Genomic DNA, 12465 nt, shown 5'->3' with positions numbered 1-12465 from the left:
AGCTGAACCCCTTAGCCCTGAATACGGGTTATGATTTCTTCTGGTAAAATCAATGGCTCGTAGAAATTTAGTTTGATGTGAACGATTTGAAGAGAGATCGTCTTTTATGGAGTTTTACTTCAACTTAAATGAATACTAATCAGATATCTTAAGGACATGCATCGTCTGCTAATTGTGAATACATCATCCATCGTGCGGTTCTGATTAGGACACCGATAACCTAACTGGCCAAACACGACTGAGACGAAGTGAGCTCTCTAATTCACACGATACTGCGAAGAAACGTCGTCAAAAATCGGTTCATTTCCTCTCAATATCTACGCATTGTTTTCGTTGTCGCCCAGTGACTGTCTACTGTCAGGAAGTGGCTCGTTACACTCGAGATCTGTTTGCCAAAATCTCGAAACTACGAAACTACGGATAAGTCTGGTGACCTATCGCATTGCAACGTGTTATTACGAACGAAGCCGTGTAATATGAAGGTGTTTTGAACCGAGGATGTAATCAGTATCTAACGCCTTATAAAAGCAGTTGATGCAGATCCCGTGTCAGGCTTACAACTAATTTCCTTCACGCGCAGGCACTTTCAATTACATCTCCTCAATCGTGTGCCTGTTCAACGGGTTTACAACATTGAAAATCTCAGAAGACTTATACAGGAAACACCGACAAGCAAATCAGTTCTTTATTGGCCTTCGCGTTACAGATTGTTTTCATTGCTTTCACTGACTGAAAATATGTCTGTATAGATCTTATGTATGCATATGTATACGTCTATATGATATTATCAATGATATTAGATTTTACAGTCAGACATCTGCGCATTGCTGAAACAGATGTTACAGCGATATGTCATCGAAATACAATGAAAATGCCAGAATTCAATATCTTAGATCTTTTGGTCAAATATCGATCTGTAATGATGAGAGGATTGATTTTCGTTGGCTTGTTTATTTGTAGAGACTCAATAAGAGGACATACACGCATACTGAATCGATCTAAGAATCTCTTATATCAAAATCATCTTAGTATAGGGCTATATATATCCATTAGCACCACAGCGCAGCGTATAACCATTCGAAAATGGAAATACGTAACTGCCAATTATGGAAATCTTCTTTTACCAAGTCACTCCAAATTTCTTCCGATTGATCTTGAAAAAGAAATTTTCAGTCAAAACATTCAATGTTGTTATTATGAATTTGACATATTTCGGTTTACTGAGACGGCTTTCGCTAATGTCTTCTTTTTTGGCGCGAAGCCTGAAAATCCGCGACCATCAAAAGCATTTGTTGCGGCAGTTTTCCATGATTTGTGGTGTTCAAATCTGGATACTTTTATTGTTATCGTTGGAAATTTATCCTAGGAAAACGTTCACTAATGTTCATATAAATCTGAAATTTAACGGTCTATGATTTTCTTCAAACACGTGCGTTGTTGGACAGATGTAGAGAAAGATCTAGGTTTGAGATTTCTATCATGTACGTAGTTGAGGAAACTCATTGTTTGGTTTAAAGATTCCCCTAATAAATTCATAGATGAAAATGTTTCGTCTAAAAAATTAAGAAATATCGCCTACGCAAAGCTAAAACGGCTGGTCACATTTTACTGCCAGTTTAAGGCATGTAACCAATACGTGTGATCGTCGAAGCATTGAAGTGTCATGAGCTTACGGCAGTTAAGCAAGCATCTCCACATAACAGTGTATATTGGACTTTTTGAACTGAGCAAATAATGATTTGTATGCGAAACTTTATATATGTATAACATCATTATTTGCCGTATGAATGATATAAGCGACCAATAGATTGATGTTATTTTGGCCCGTGGGATTTTTCTGTATGATATTGACTGTTTGTATATACCGCAGTAGAAAATCAGATGCTTTGAATGAAAACATTAACTGCGATTTGTGTCTTTGGCTGGTGGCAAAACATTCCAAATTTAGAATTTATCGATGCGTTTTTAGTATCAGATCATACCCGAATCGGGTTCATCTCTTAAAGAAACATCGATCATTGCACAAATTCGTTCTCCTACAGCGCTTATTGACTTCGTACTGGATCTAATGTCAGATTACCGACGGCAATTCGAATCAAAATGATCGCATTTTCTGGTTAACTGTACTTGACAAAGTATCCGAGCACTCTGGATAAACAGTATTGGTTCAACCTACGGCTGTTTAGACCTCAGCTCGTTGCATTCAACAAACGAGACGATTCGAAATCTTTTCGATGAATTCAGCGCCGAAAAAGAAAACGTTTCTTCGCGTTTTTCTGGGTCTTCGCTTGACGTAATCAAACACGCTCGTGGTATACATAAACTCAGAGACGCGCCCGCGCCCCTTGTCACATTACTCTCATGCCACGCTCCAGGTCTAAAACAGCCTTTATTTCATACGGCTAGACTCCTCTTCTCACAATATAAATAATACCACTGCATGTCGCTATAAAGGTGTGTCTCGAACGATCTTTTCCGAGAAAACAGTTTTCATTTTGGTTGTTCGCCCTATTTATCAGCGAATTACTGTTTGTAGTAGCCTTCTCAACAAAACGTGCAAACTTCGCAAAATATTCGTGCAGAAAAAATTTCTACAGGTTTTAACGAAATTTACTTTCAAATTATAGTATAAATGCCGATGAGACTTGCAGGTACAACACCTTTAGTGATATTCCTTATTTCACAAAGAGCCAAGCGCAGAAGTAGAATGATATGATATCGTAGGCGCAATAAGGCTATTTCTGGGTGATGTCATAACCAGATAGTTGCCACAATCGGTGACAGAACTAATTTGTATAGATGCCCACGACACATCTGCAATCCCTACAAGAGTAATACAACAAAACTGCAGGTGGTTTGCTTTGATAATTTGACAAAGTTCATTTCGTAGTGGTCGCGTCCTGGTGAACTAAGTCAGAATACAAGAGAGCTTAGAATATAAGCGATTTCTTGACGCCGTAAAAACCGTTCGTTATTTAAGGGGGTTCTGTGTGAGTCGATGTGCGCCATGTAACAAATTACGAATTATTACGTCATCAGTATTGGCGTTTCAAAATAACAAATTACGAATTATTACGTTTATTTTGTAATAAAATATATTTCATGACTCTTATTTATTTTATTTCTGATAAATTTTAATAATATTTTGAGAGGATGTGCACTACGTCATCGGGGCTAGACTGGTTGCCGGTCAATTCAATTCAATGATCGATATATTCAAATTCGAAATAATTCTAATGATCTTTATAAGCTTATTATATAATCTTATATCATATCTGTCAGCAATATTAAGAAATATTTTTCAAGGCATAATAAACTTATGATTCGTCATTGGGGTATATTTTTCTCTGTTGAAGAATCTCTGCTGAATAGATTTTGGTCACACGTATCGCCTGCAGCCAAATCAAATGACCTTTGCGTTAATTTCTCCCACTCGCGTGCCAAGTCAGACGTTCACATAGCCGCGGTAAAAAAAAAACATGTCGACTTCTATTGGGGATTGGAAACTTCCGTACCATTCCCCGAACGCTCGAAGCGACATGTATTAAGTATTTCGTCGGTGGTCGTTTGGGGGATCGAAATGTACTGGGCTGTCTGTATACTTATCACATGAATTGAGAAGAGGTCGCATCGGGCATCCCGCTAATCCAAGCCCCCCTCGAGTAATTAGTGGGGGCGGGCGGTAGTGACACAGCTTATAGCGCCGCGCCATATAGAAATAGTTTTTTTGCCTTATCGTGAAAATGTCACATTAATTCGTTATTATCTCGGTGAATAAAAGCACGAAAATTAGCGAACAATATGCGTGGATGCATCCGACGAGCGTATCTTTTATCGCCGGATATCGATTGATTAATGGTAAGATCACTTCAAAGGACCTCGTATAAGGAATAAGCGGCTTGCCTCTTCAACGAGAAATTAACATCCCATATTTCTATCGTTTTTTTCGCGCGGCAAATAAATTTTCTTTGTTATCATTATATGAACGAGTGAACGTTCGCGTGTTATACGTATAAAAATGATTGATAAAAGGCGAATGGAATATCTCTCATATTCAGTACTAGAGCTTTCAGTTGGCTTCCATCAGTTATTATAATCTGTGTATGGATTAGTTTGACAAACACTCGGCTTGTATTCCTCCTCGTCTATATATTCAACGCACAGCTGAACATTAAACCTGCGAACGTATATGGATATATTAATAATCGAAATTGCTTCGAAATATGGTAGCCTTGCTCGTATCCCTCGTTTCTAGAAACTCTTCCTCTCACCACCTTCCTTCCTTCCGTCCTTCCTTCCGTCTCCTTTCGTCCTTCCATCTCCTTTCGTCCCATCTTTCAGATCCAATACTGCTGTCCTTTCTCCCAATCTGTCTTCCTCTACTATACTAACGACCTTCTCGCTCCTTTCCCTATCTTTCTCGTTCACTCCCCTTTTTCACTATCTTACCCTCTGAGGGAACCTGCTCATGATTCCCTCCCCGCCCGACCTACTCTACAAATTCCCTTCCTCTCGTAGCGCATGAAACCAGCGTCGCATAACTAACATGCCTCTCACAAACACTCGTAATGCCTTTTGAATTTTTTTTATAGTTTTACTCGGAGTGTTCTGAAATGATATAACGCGATGTCAACCTTTCCTTGGCAGATTGCGGTCGGTGAATCTTTCCGCGTTTCTCAAACGTCACATTTATCCGCTGTTTAACCCTTTCCGACCTTGTCCCTCGTGAAAGTTAGATTATTCAGGCGATAAGTGAGTTAGACGATCACTGTCGATTATATCAACATTGTGTGGTCGATGTTCGAAATTACGCACGGGGTTATCTATAAAACATGGCCTTCGTTTTGAGCCGAATCCATTACAAAGACGGCAACACGACGCACTTGGGGCGAGGGTGGTCGGTATAACCTCTCGATACCCTATTACCAGTATATAGATTTACGTGTATAAATAAAGGTTACGAAGATGTCAAAAGCTTTTAATGTAAAATCTATGATTAAAACGGGTATATAGTGCGTATCTATATATACCATTATACCGTTTATCTATCTGTTAAAATTTTGTTATTTTTTCACTTTTGTCTTATTTGCTTAAACGCCATCACTGTTCCGAGAATTCATCGCTGCAAATGAAATTGGAAGTAAATGTCATTTGAAGTTCATTCCGCGACAACATATATTGTACATACTGAGACATTTTGTACCCGTCAGATCTTTATTACGAAAAAGGGAAGTTTTTCTTTTTCCACTAGAAGGCACGTTCTACGAGCAAACTGAAATAAAACTTTAGGCCTAGATGTTTGGGAAAAATGGCCGCCTTCTGAAAATCGAACCTGTAAGGACCTCGGTCGCAGTTTTGATGGCTGCGTTGTAAATGAGACCATTGGTCAGCGCGATTAACATCTGTTTCGTAGTATATGCACATGATCGTGAATCAATATGAAATTGAGGACTAATCCTATTTCTATTTAAATTCGGTATACGCAGATATAGATCGATGGTAAATCGATGATGAATGATTGTTTCATCTACAGATACAGTTCCCCAGATGAAGGGATTGGCGACATTTCTTTACAAGAATATATTGGCTTTTTAATGAGCTAAAGCAACATATGGTAATACAGATCTCAGTCCAGCTGCTGCCCAGTACCCTATGCGTATGACATTAAGTTTTTATCAAAGTCGTTCTTGGAATGTTTCAACCCACCACAAAAAAAAACTGTCACGAAACTTGCCTCGCCGTGTTTCTAGTCACTTGAAAGCCATTTGAACGTTGAAGAAACCTGTTGAAAATGCATTTGATGCGCCTGCGCTGAATATCATCTGCACCTAGCAGTAATTTTCTGTTCGCTGTTCGTTTAAGTGAAGCCATACTATTCGTATAGACATATCTCAAACACTTGATTGATTCGAGTTGTTTAAATTAAACGTTTGAAAATTACGATTGTTCGATATTGCGATAATATTGGTCAAATTATTGTTTACTTTGTAGCACTCAATTAATAAGAGCGCATGCCTCTGCGTTATTGGAACGAGAATCGATCTGAATATGCGGTTCATCCGTGTACAGTTCTTTTCAGTGGAATAATTAAGCTCCTCCTAAAATACATCTATAGTATTCAATGCTGAAAATAGTCGAATTTTACCTGACTGACTCCGCGATAACCCCGTGGCCGGGTAAAACATGAAAATGTTTATTATTGAAAATCTACCTTTTTATCTGCAGGGTAGTAATAACAACGCACGCTGTTTGTTTCTTCATGGCAATCAAGAGAGTGGTATGAGAGAGGGTCAGGGATGTGTGGTGAGGGGAGAGGGATCAGGGGAAGGGGAGAGGGGAGATGAGAGCAGGAATATGGAGAAGAGGGGAGACGATGAATCGAGAGAGGGTGGGGTGGATGTTGACGTGTGTTTGATCAGCTAGCTTTAAGGTAATTAGTCACGTAGTGATGTTAATGGAGGATCAAATACTACGTCTGGAAGAGTTGTCTGCGGAAACGTGACAGTTTGGCAGAGAACGATAATATGACGATACACTGCCGCCATGTTTCCTGACGATATTTTCATCAATTGGCAAACAAACATCGGTCGAAACTAGATAACATTTTATTGTGTGTGTGTGTTGTGAATGTTCGCTGGCGTCACCATCGGAATCGACACAAATTTCATATATCATTTATTCACAGTTTAGAAGCGTGAAGTCCGACCGGGTGGGTGCATTTCATTGACCGATGGTGGACCATGTTCCTCACCCGTAGCGCATTTTTCCCATTATAGCCTCGTGTAGTAACGTACGTAACAGATGTGGTTTTATTCACAATATTCAAGTTTTCGGTCTGTTCCAGTTATTATTACTGAATTCATATGTGCCCGGTTGTTACAGACGCCCACTCGAATAAATAACAGGAATATTGGCAAATTATCAACGCTAACAGAGAAAATATAATATCATATAATATATAGATAGATATACAGGAAATATATGTATATGCAGGTTGCGTATTTTATGAATACATCTGAGGATTTCCCAAACCTCATTCGTGACAGTACATTTACATGTAAGACTCTTTGAAAGCGAGAAATGATATGATAATCATGTATATTCAAATGAAATGTATCTGGTTAATCGATTAAGAATGAAGCGAGTCCAAGATATTCAGATATTTTCGCACACATACATCATAAAACTGGGTTCCCCGCTTCCTGAGATTTCCAAATTGTTAATACGACCGACCGTCCAAGTGCTTCGATTTCCGATTTCAAAATCAAACCCCCGTTTTACTCCCGGCAGGTGTGGTGAGTTGTTAAGAGGCAACAAATCAAATCAAAATCAATCAATCAAACGAATAAGAATGGCGATGCGCTATTTCAAGATCAAAAATATCATTGGCTGATTTCAACTTCCTGATAAACTCAAAATTATCAATATTTGCTCGACTGAGGTCTATCAAAAATGGGGTTTCGTGCTCAAAATTATGTAAAGAATTTCTGTTCATCGGAATACGGCATTATCCACGGCTCAACCATACAACACACACGAGTAAATGGTTAATGCTAGTAATATGCACAGCTCTATTTGTCTATGTTACATTAATTAAGCAGCAGGAACTCTAGGTAGCTTTGATTGAGTTGTGACAATATCTTATACCACCGGTATATGATCAGACGTATATTGATCCCATACCGTGTATTCAATCAGTTTATATTATCCGTATATATATAGATATAGATAAAAGGGATGGAACTAAGAGATAGGGATACATGCCGCTATATATATGTATGTAAAAATGATTATGAACCCGGTGTCTAATCTATATTTATGTGATTAAGCCAACTTCGTCATCGAATCGGAAAAGGTCGACGGCGGATTAAAGGCGATTATATTTTCAATCTTGGCAACCTCGCTGACACAAATCAACACCAGACCGCCCCCTCCAGCGCGATCGGTGGAAAGCTGAATTTGACTTGACTGCAGGAATCGTTTGGGCGATTGTTCGTATATGAAACACGACGGCGATATGAGAGAATGCGCGTCAGACCTTCCCTCGATCCCACTACGGTATAACGTTATAGATTAGCCGTAGGAAATATCAAATGTTTTTACATCGAAGTTCTTGTTGATAAGAATATCTCAGTGTGGTAGCTGGGATTAGCGTAAATCCCATACACCACGGATTAAGACTATCCACAGCGTGGCTTGCGTGCGATTTCGGCCTGTTTAGGTCAAAGCTGCATTTACCTTCGTGATACGTTTTGAAAGCCCAGTTGAGCTCGGGGTAGTCTCTGAATCTACAGCTTATAGGAGGCGAGCGTTATAAATCTTCTTAAGCATTCTACAATCCAATTGCATGTTGCTATTACCACCGACACGATTCTATTACGAATCTGTAACAAGGATGACGGTGACGTTGATTTCAATGATCCATGGTTAAGTAATCAGGGACCGGGGCTTTGACGCTTTTAACATCACCCATAATGTAATAGTTTGGATGAAAATGAATTTCAAATGAACCCTCGTTCGCAGTTTGTATGAATCACTGGAAAACCGTCTTTTTGAGAAGCTTTAGTGTATACTGTATACTGAGTCAATGATCTGTGGTTAAAAGGTCTCCTCTCTTGCAGTCGCAGATAAGAATTATATAGTGAATGATAGTCGCTCTAAACAGATGGTATCGATTCATTCAGATAAATTTGTTTTGCTGATTCCGCATTTTATAAATATTATTTTCATCGCGACGCGCGAGTGTCATATTTTTACATATAAAAACACATCAAATATATATATACATATATATATATATATATATATATATATATATATATATATATATATATATATATATATATATATATATATATATATATTCAGCATAAACAATCAGTATCTGCGTTTAGTCTATAGAGTAATCAACTGTAGTTTCTGCATATTCCAGTAGCGGAAACATATTGTCAATCATATTATATTCGAGGTACATTTCTTATTTACATCGTAAGATATTCACAAAAGCTAAAAGTAAAAAGCTTTCGTTTTATTTTCGAAATTTATCAGCCAAATGAATAACAGGGAAATTCCCTATTTTAAGATAAAAAAAAAAGTTAAAGGCTTTTCCAATAGCAGGTACAAATTTGCCATTTTTGAAGAATATGTTATGTGTTGGTTTTAAGAATGTTTAAAAGTCCCTGAGAATAAAATTGGGAGCACAGAACGGTGTATGATTAGGTCGTAGGACTCACTGTAGCATCGTCTTAGTAAGGCCCAACACACACGACGCAGGGAAACATGCGGAATCGGGAGACATGTTTCCGAGTGTTTCCCTGCGTCGTGTGCGTTTTCGAGAAATGAGAAACGTTGTTTGTTTCGGGAAACAATGTTTCCGAGATAAAACATGTGATTAGTTCTGTGTTTTCGTTGTGCTCGTCGGGCTTACACGGAACAGGGAAACGCCCGGAAACACGTTTCTGTCTCCAGTTGACGTGTTTCCCTGCGTTGTGTGCGTCGGGCTTGTATATAGTCGCGGAACCATGAACTTCAGCATTCTAGTCGGCACTCGCACGACTTGCGACGTCGATAAATATAATAAAACTAACATCGCCAATCAGGAATTAACGTGTTGTGATAAAATGGTTGAAAATGTAGGCGGCTTGATATAAATAATTGATGGTCTAAATGGCGATCCATTACAGAGTTTACGAGTTGCCAGCGCATACAGTTTACCCAAGGCTGTCGCTATTCAATCATATTCGCATTCAAATAATGACTTCCACGCAACAATTTAATCTCCCGTGTTGTTTATTTCCGAGCGTCGTTAACTTCTATTAAAAGACGTTGAATAAATCGAAGTCCAAAGGTTTAGAATCGAAAAACAAAACAAACACGAAATAGATTTATCAGAAAGTGTAACAACCGCACGGATGAAAAGATAAATGTTTTCGATATTTCAGGCGAACTAGAAATGATTTTATTTCGATATATCATAATAGATGATGTCCAAAGACTTTACGGAAAAAGTTAACTTTTAACCTTTTATATACGCAGGCCTACTATACGCAGGCCTACTATACGCAGGCCTACTATACGCAGGCCTACTATACTTGCTTTAAACCGCTGGTTTATCGGCGAGCTTGTCTGCATTGATACGGGGGAAAGGTGAGGCAGCGTGAACAAAAACTGTTCTTCCGTCAATCTTACGTTGCTCGACATGAGCTCGGAATACTAATGAAACGCTTGACCTTTTGCGCATTCTTTTTAAACGGAGAATGATTCGAAACACAAACGATACACGAAATGGCAAGATCCACGTTCATTTTCTTGATGCCGATACGAACGCTTTATCGAACCCCCCCCCTCCCTGCCAGTTTACAATTTCGCACGGACTTGAGATGGAACTGATCTCTCTGGACCCCGTTTTCAGCGAGCGGCGCCCCGCCTCGGAGCGCTTTACCAGAATGTCGGTGCCACGGCTGACATCTCCAAACTAACTTATTTATTGACGCCTTCCTATCACATGTATATTGCCTAATATTATCGAAGATGGTTGATCTCTATATAGTATAATATTAACGATGAATGTATCGACTGAATTGAATTGACCGGCAGCAAGCACGAACTTCGGTTACCGGAGTTAGTCGACTATAGTCGAACTAAACGAAACCGAATGTCAGTTAGTCGGAACTATGGTCGCTGTAGTTCGGTCCCAATTGCAAGATGGCCGGCACTGTAAAATATGTTACGACCGAACTACCGACTAACTATACGAAAAGCGAAGTTCGCCCAGTATAACCGGGCTAGTACCAATATTGATGACGTACACACACCCCTTAGATCATAACGCATTAAATGCATTAAGAAAAAAACAATTTCGTAACGCCTTTTAACGGTATCAAAAATCATATGTTGATATATATATATATGTCTTCTTGGTGAAACCTATTTTCAGATCAGTAAGCTGTACACGCGACTCCCTGCACACGTTTCCAATGTAAAAGCAGGGATGCCCGATTAGTTGTTTGTGTGTCATGTCGCTCGAATCGCGCTGTAAGATTCGCTATTTTAGTTAATCACACGTTTCGCTGTTGTTGCCATTTTGGTGAACCGACGTCACGGATTGCCATTAGCAACGGAAGTGAGTGCATCTGAAATAGGAGAAACCACCTGTAATCAGTTGATGCCTGACAAATGGTCAACTAATTATTGCATTTCAAACAGTAACTTCTCAATTCTCGGGCCGTATATACAACGCCGCCTCTCCTGGCCTTACTGCAGATGATACTTGATATCTAACATTCTAATTACAGTCATTGATAATCTATCCATATGTCAAATATTTTATTGCTATGTCGAAGCGGTTGTTAATATCGGTTGATCTTCGTTAAATGGCAATAGAATATGGTTAATTATCGATAACAAACTGATATGAAATACTCGAATATTCCGAACTGAAATACACAGTTTACCACAACGGGGGATAACTGGGATTAAAAAATGTAGAGCTATAAAGCAGTTATATTCTAACGCTACGATACGGATGTCATAAAAATTCTACCGGTTCACCCTCCCTCTACGTGGCGACTTTAATGTTACTACAATCAATGAATCATCTTAATAATGATTGCTTATCATTATAGAACACGATTTACTATAAGCGCTGCTACGTCAATGCCATAATTATCAGGTATCAGCTTAATGGACGACAGAAAAACCCAGTTTACCTGCTCATGGTTGACAGTATGAATTCATAGTTAAAACATGAATACAATCAACATTCAAGATTGTTAACCATTCCTGATATTTCCAGTGCCAGGGTCATTACATGTTAAGGGTTATCAAATGTTGAAAATTATTGTTATCAGTTTGCTTTATCCAAAAATGTATTTTCTTATGATGGAACACAAATACATAATTCTGTATGGCGGGTACAAAAATGTGAAGATAATTCAAATATACAAAATCATACTGTGTATAAACACTGTGTACCATGGTATCAGTCAAACCGATAAGAAATCAGTTGGTCAAAGGGTTGCTTATTCGGCGATTGAATACCATGCTACTTAATTGGGTTCGTTGAAGCAACTGGTTCCTCAGACTCTTACTTTCTTACATATTTCCCACTATGTACAGTTCAGTTACAAGGGTAATAGAATAAAATCGTTTTATCACAAAGGCTTTCGTTATGTTGTCAGCGTACTTTCAATCCAAACAAACAACTTTCATCCGCCCTTCTACAGCAGACGACAGCACTGTCAGGTTTATTATACAACATCGAGACAGAAAATAATGTTCTACTCTTTGATCATTCATATTGCTGCGACTACGACAGTGACACGACGTCGTGTACAACAAGATTAAAAGCGTTTGGCGTGAATTTTCGAATAATCCGTCAGCGGAAAAATCAAATATTAATTCCACGATCTGAAAGAACTCATCGTGGTTCGTACACAGGTGGATGGCTAATACTGAAATATGTTT

The sequence above is a fragment of the Tubulanus polymorphus genome, chromosome 4 (genome assembly GCF_964204645.1).
Source record: "Tubulanus polymorphus chromosome 4, tnTubPoly1.2, whole genome shotgun sequence".
Classification (NCBI taxonomy): Eukaryota; Metazoa; Nemertea; class Palaeonemertea; order Tubulaniformes; family Tubulanidae; genus Tubulanus; species Tubulanus polymorphus.
This window is presented reverse-complemented; position numbering follows the sequence as displayed.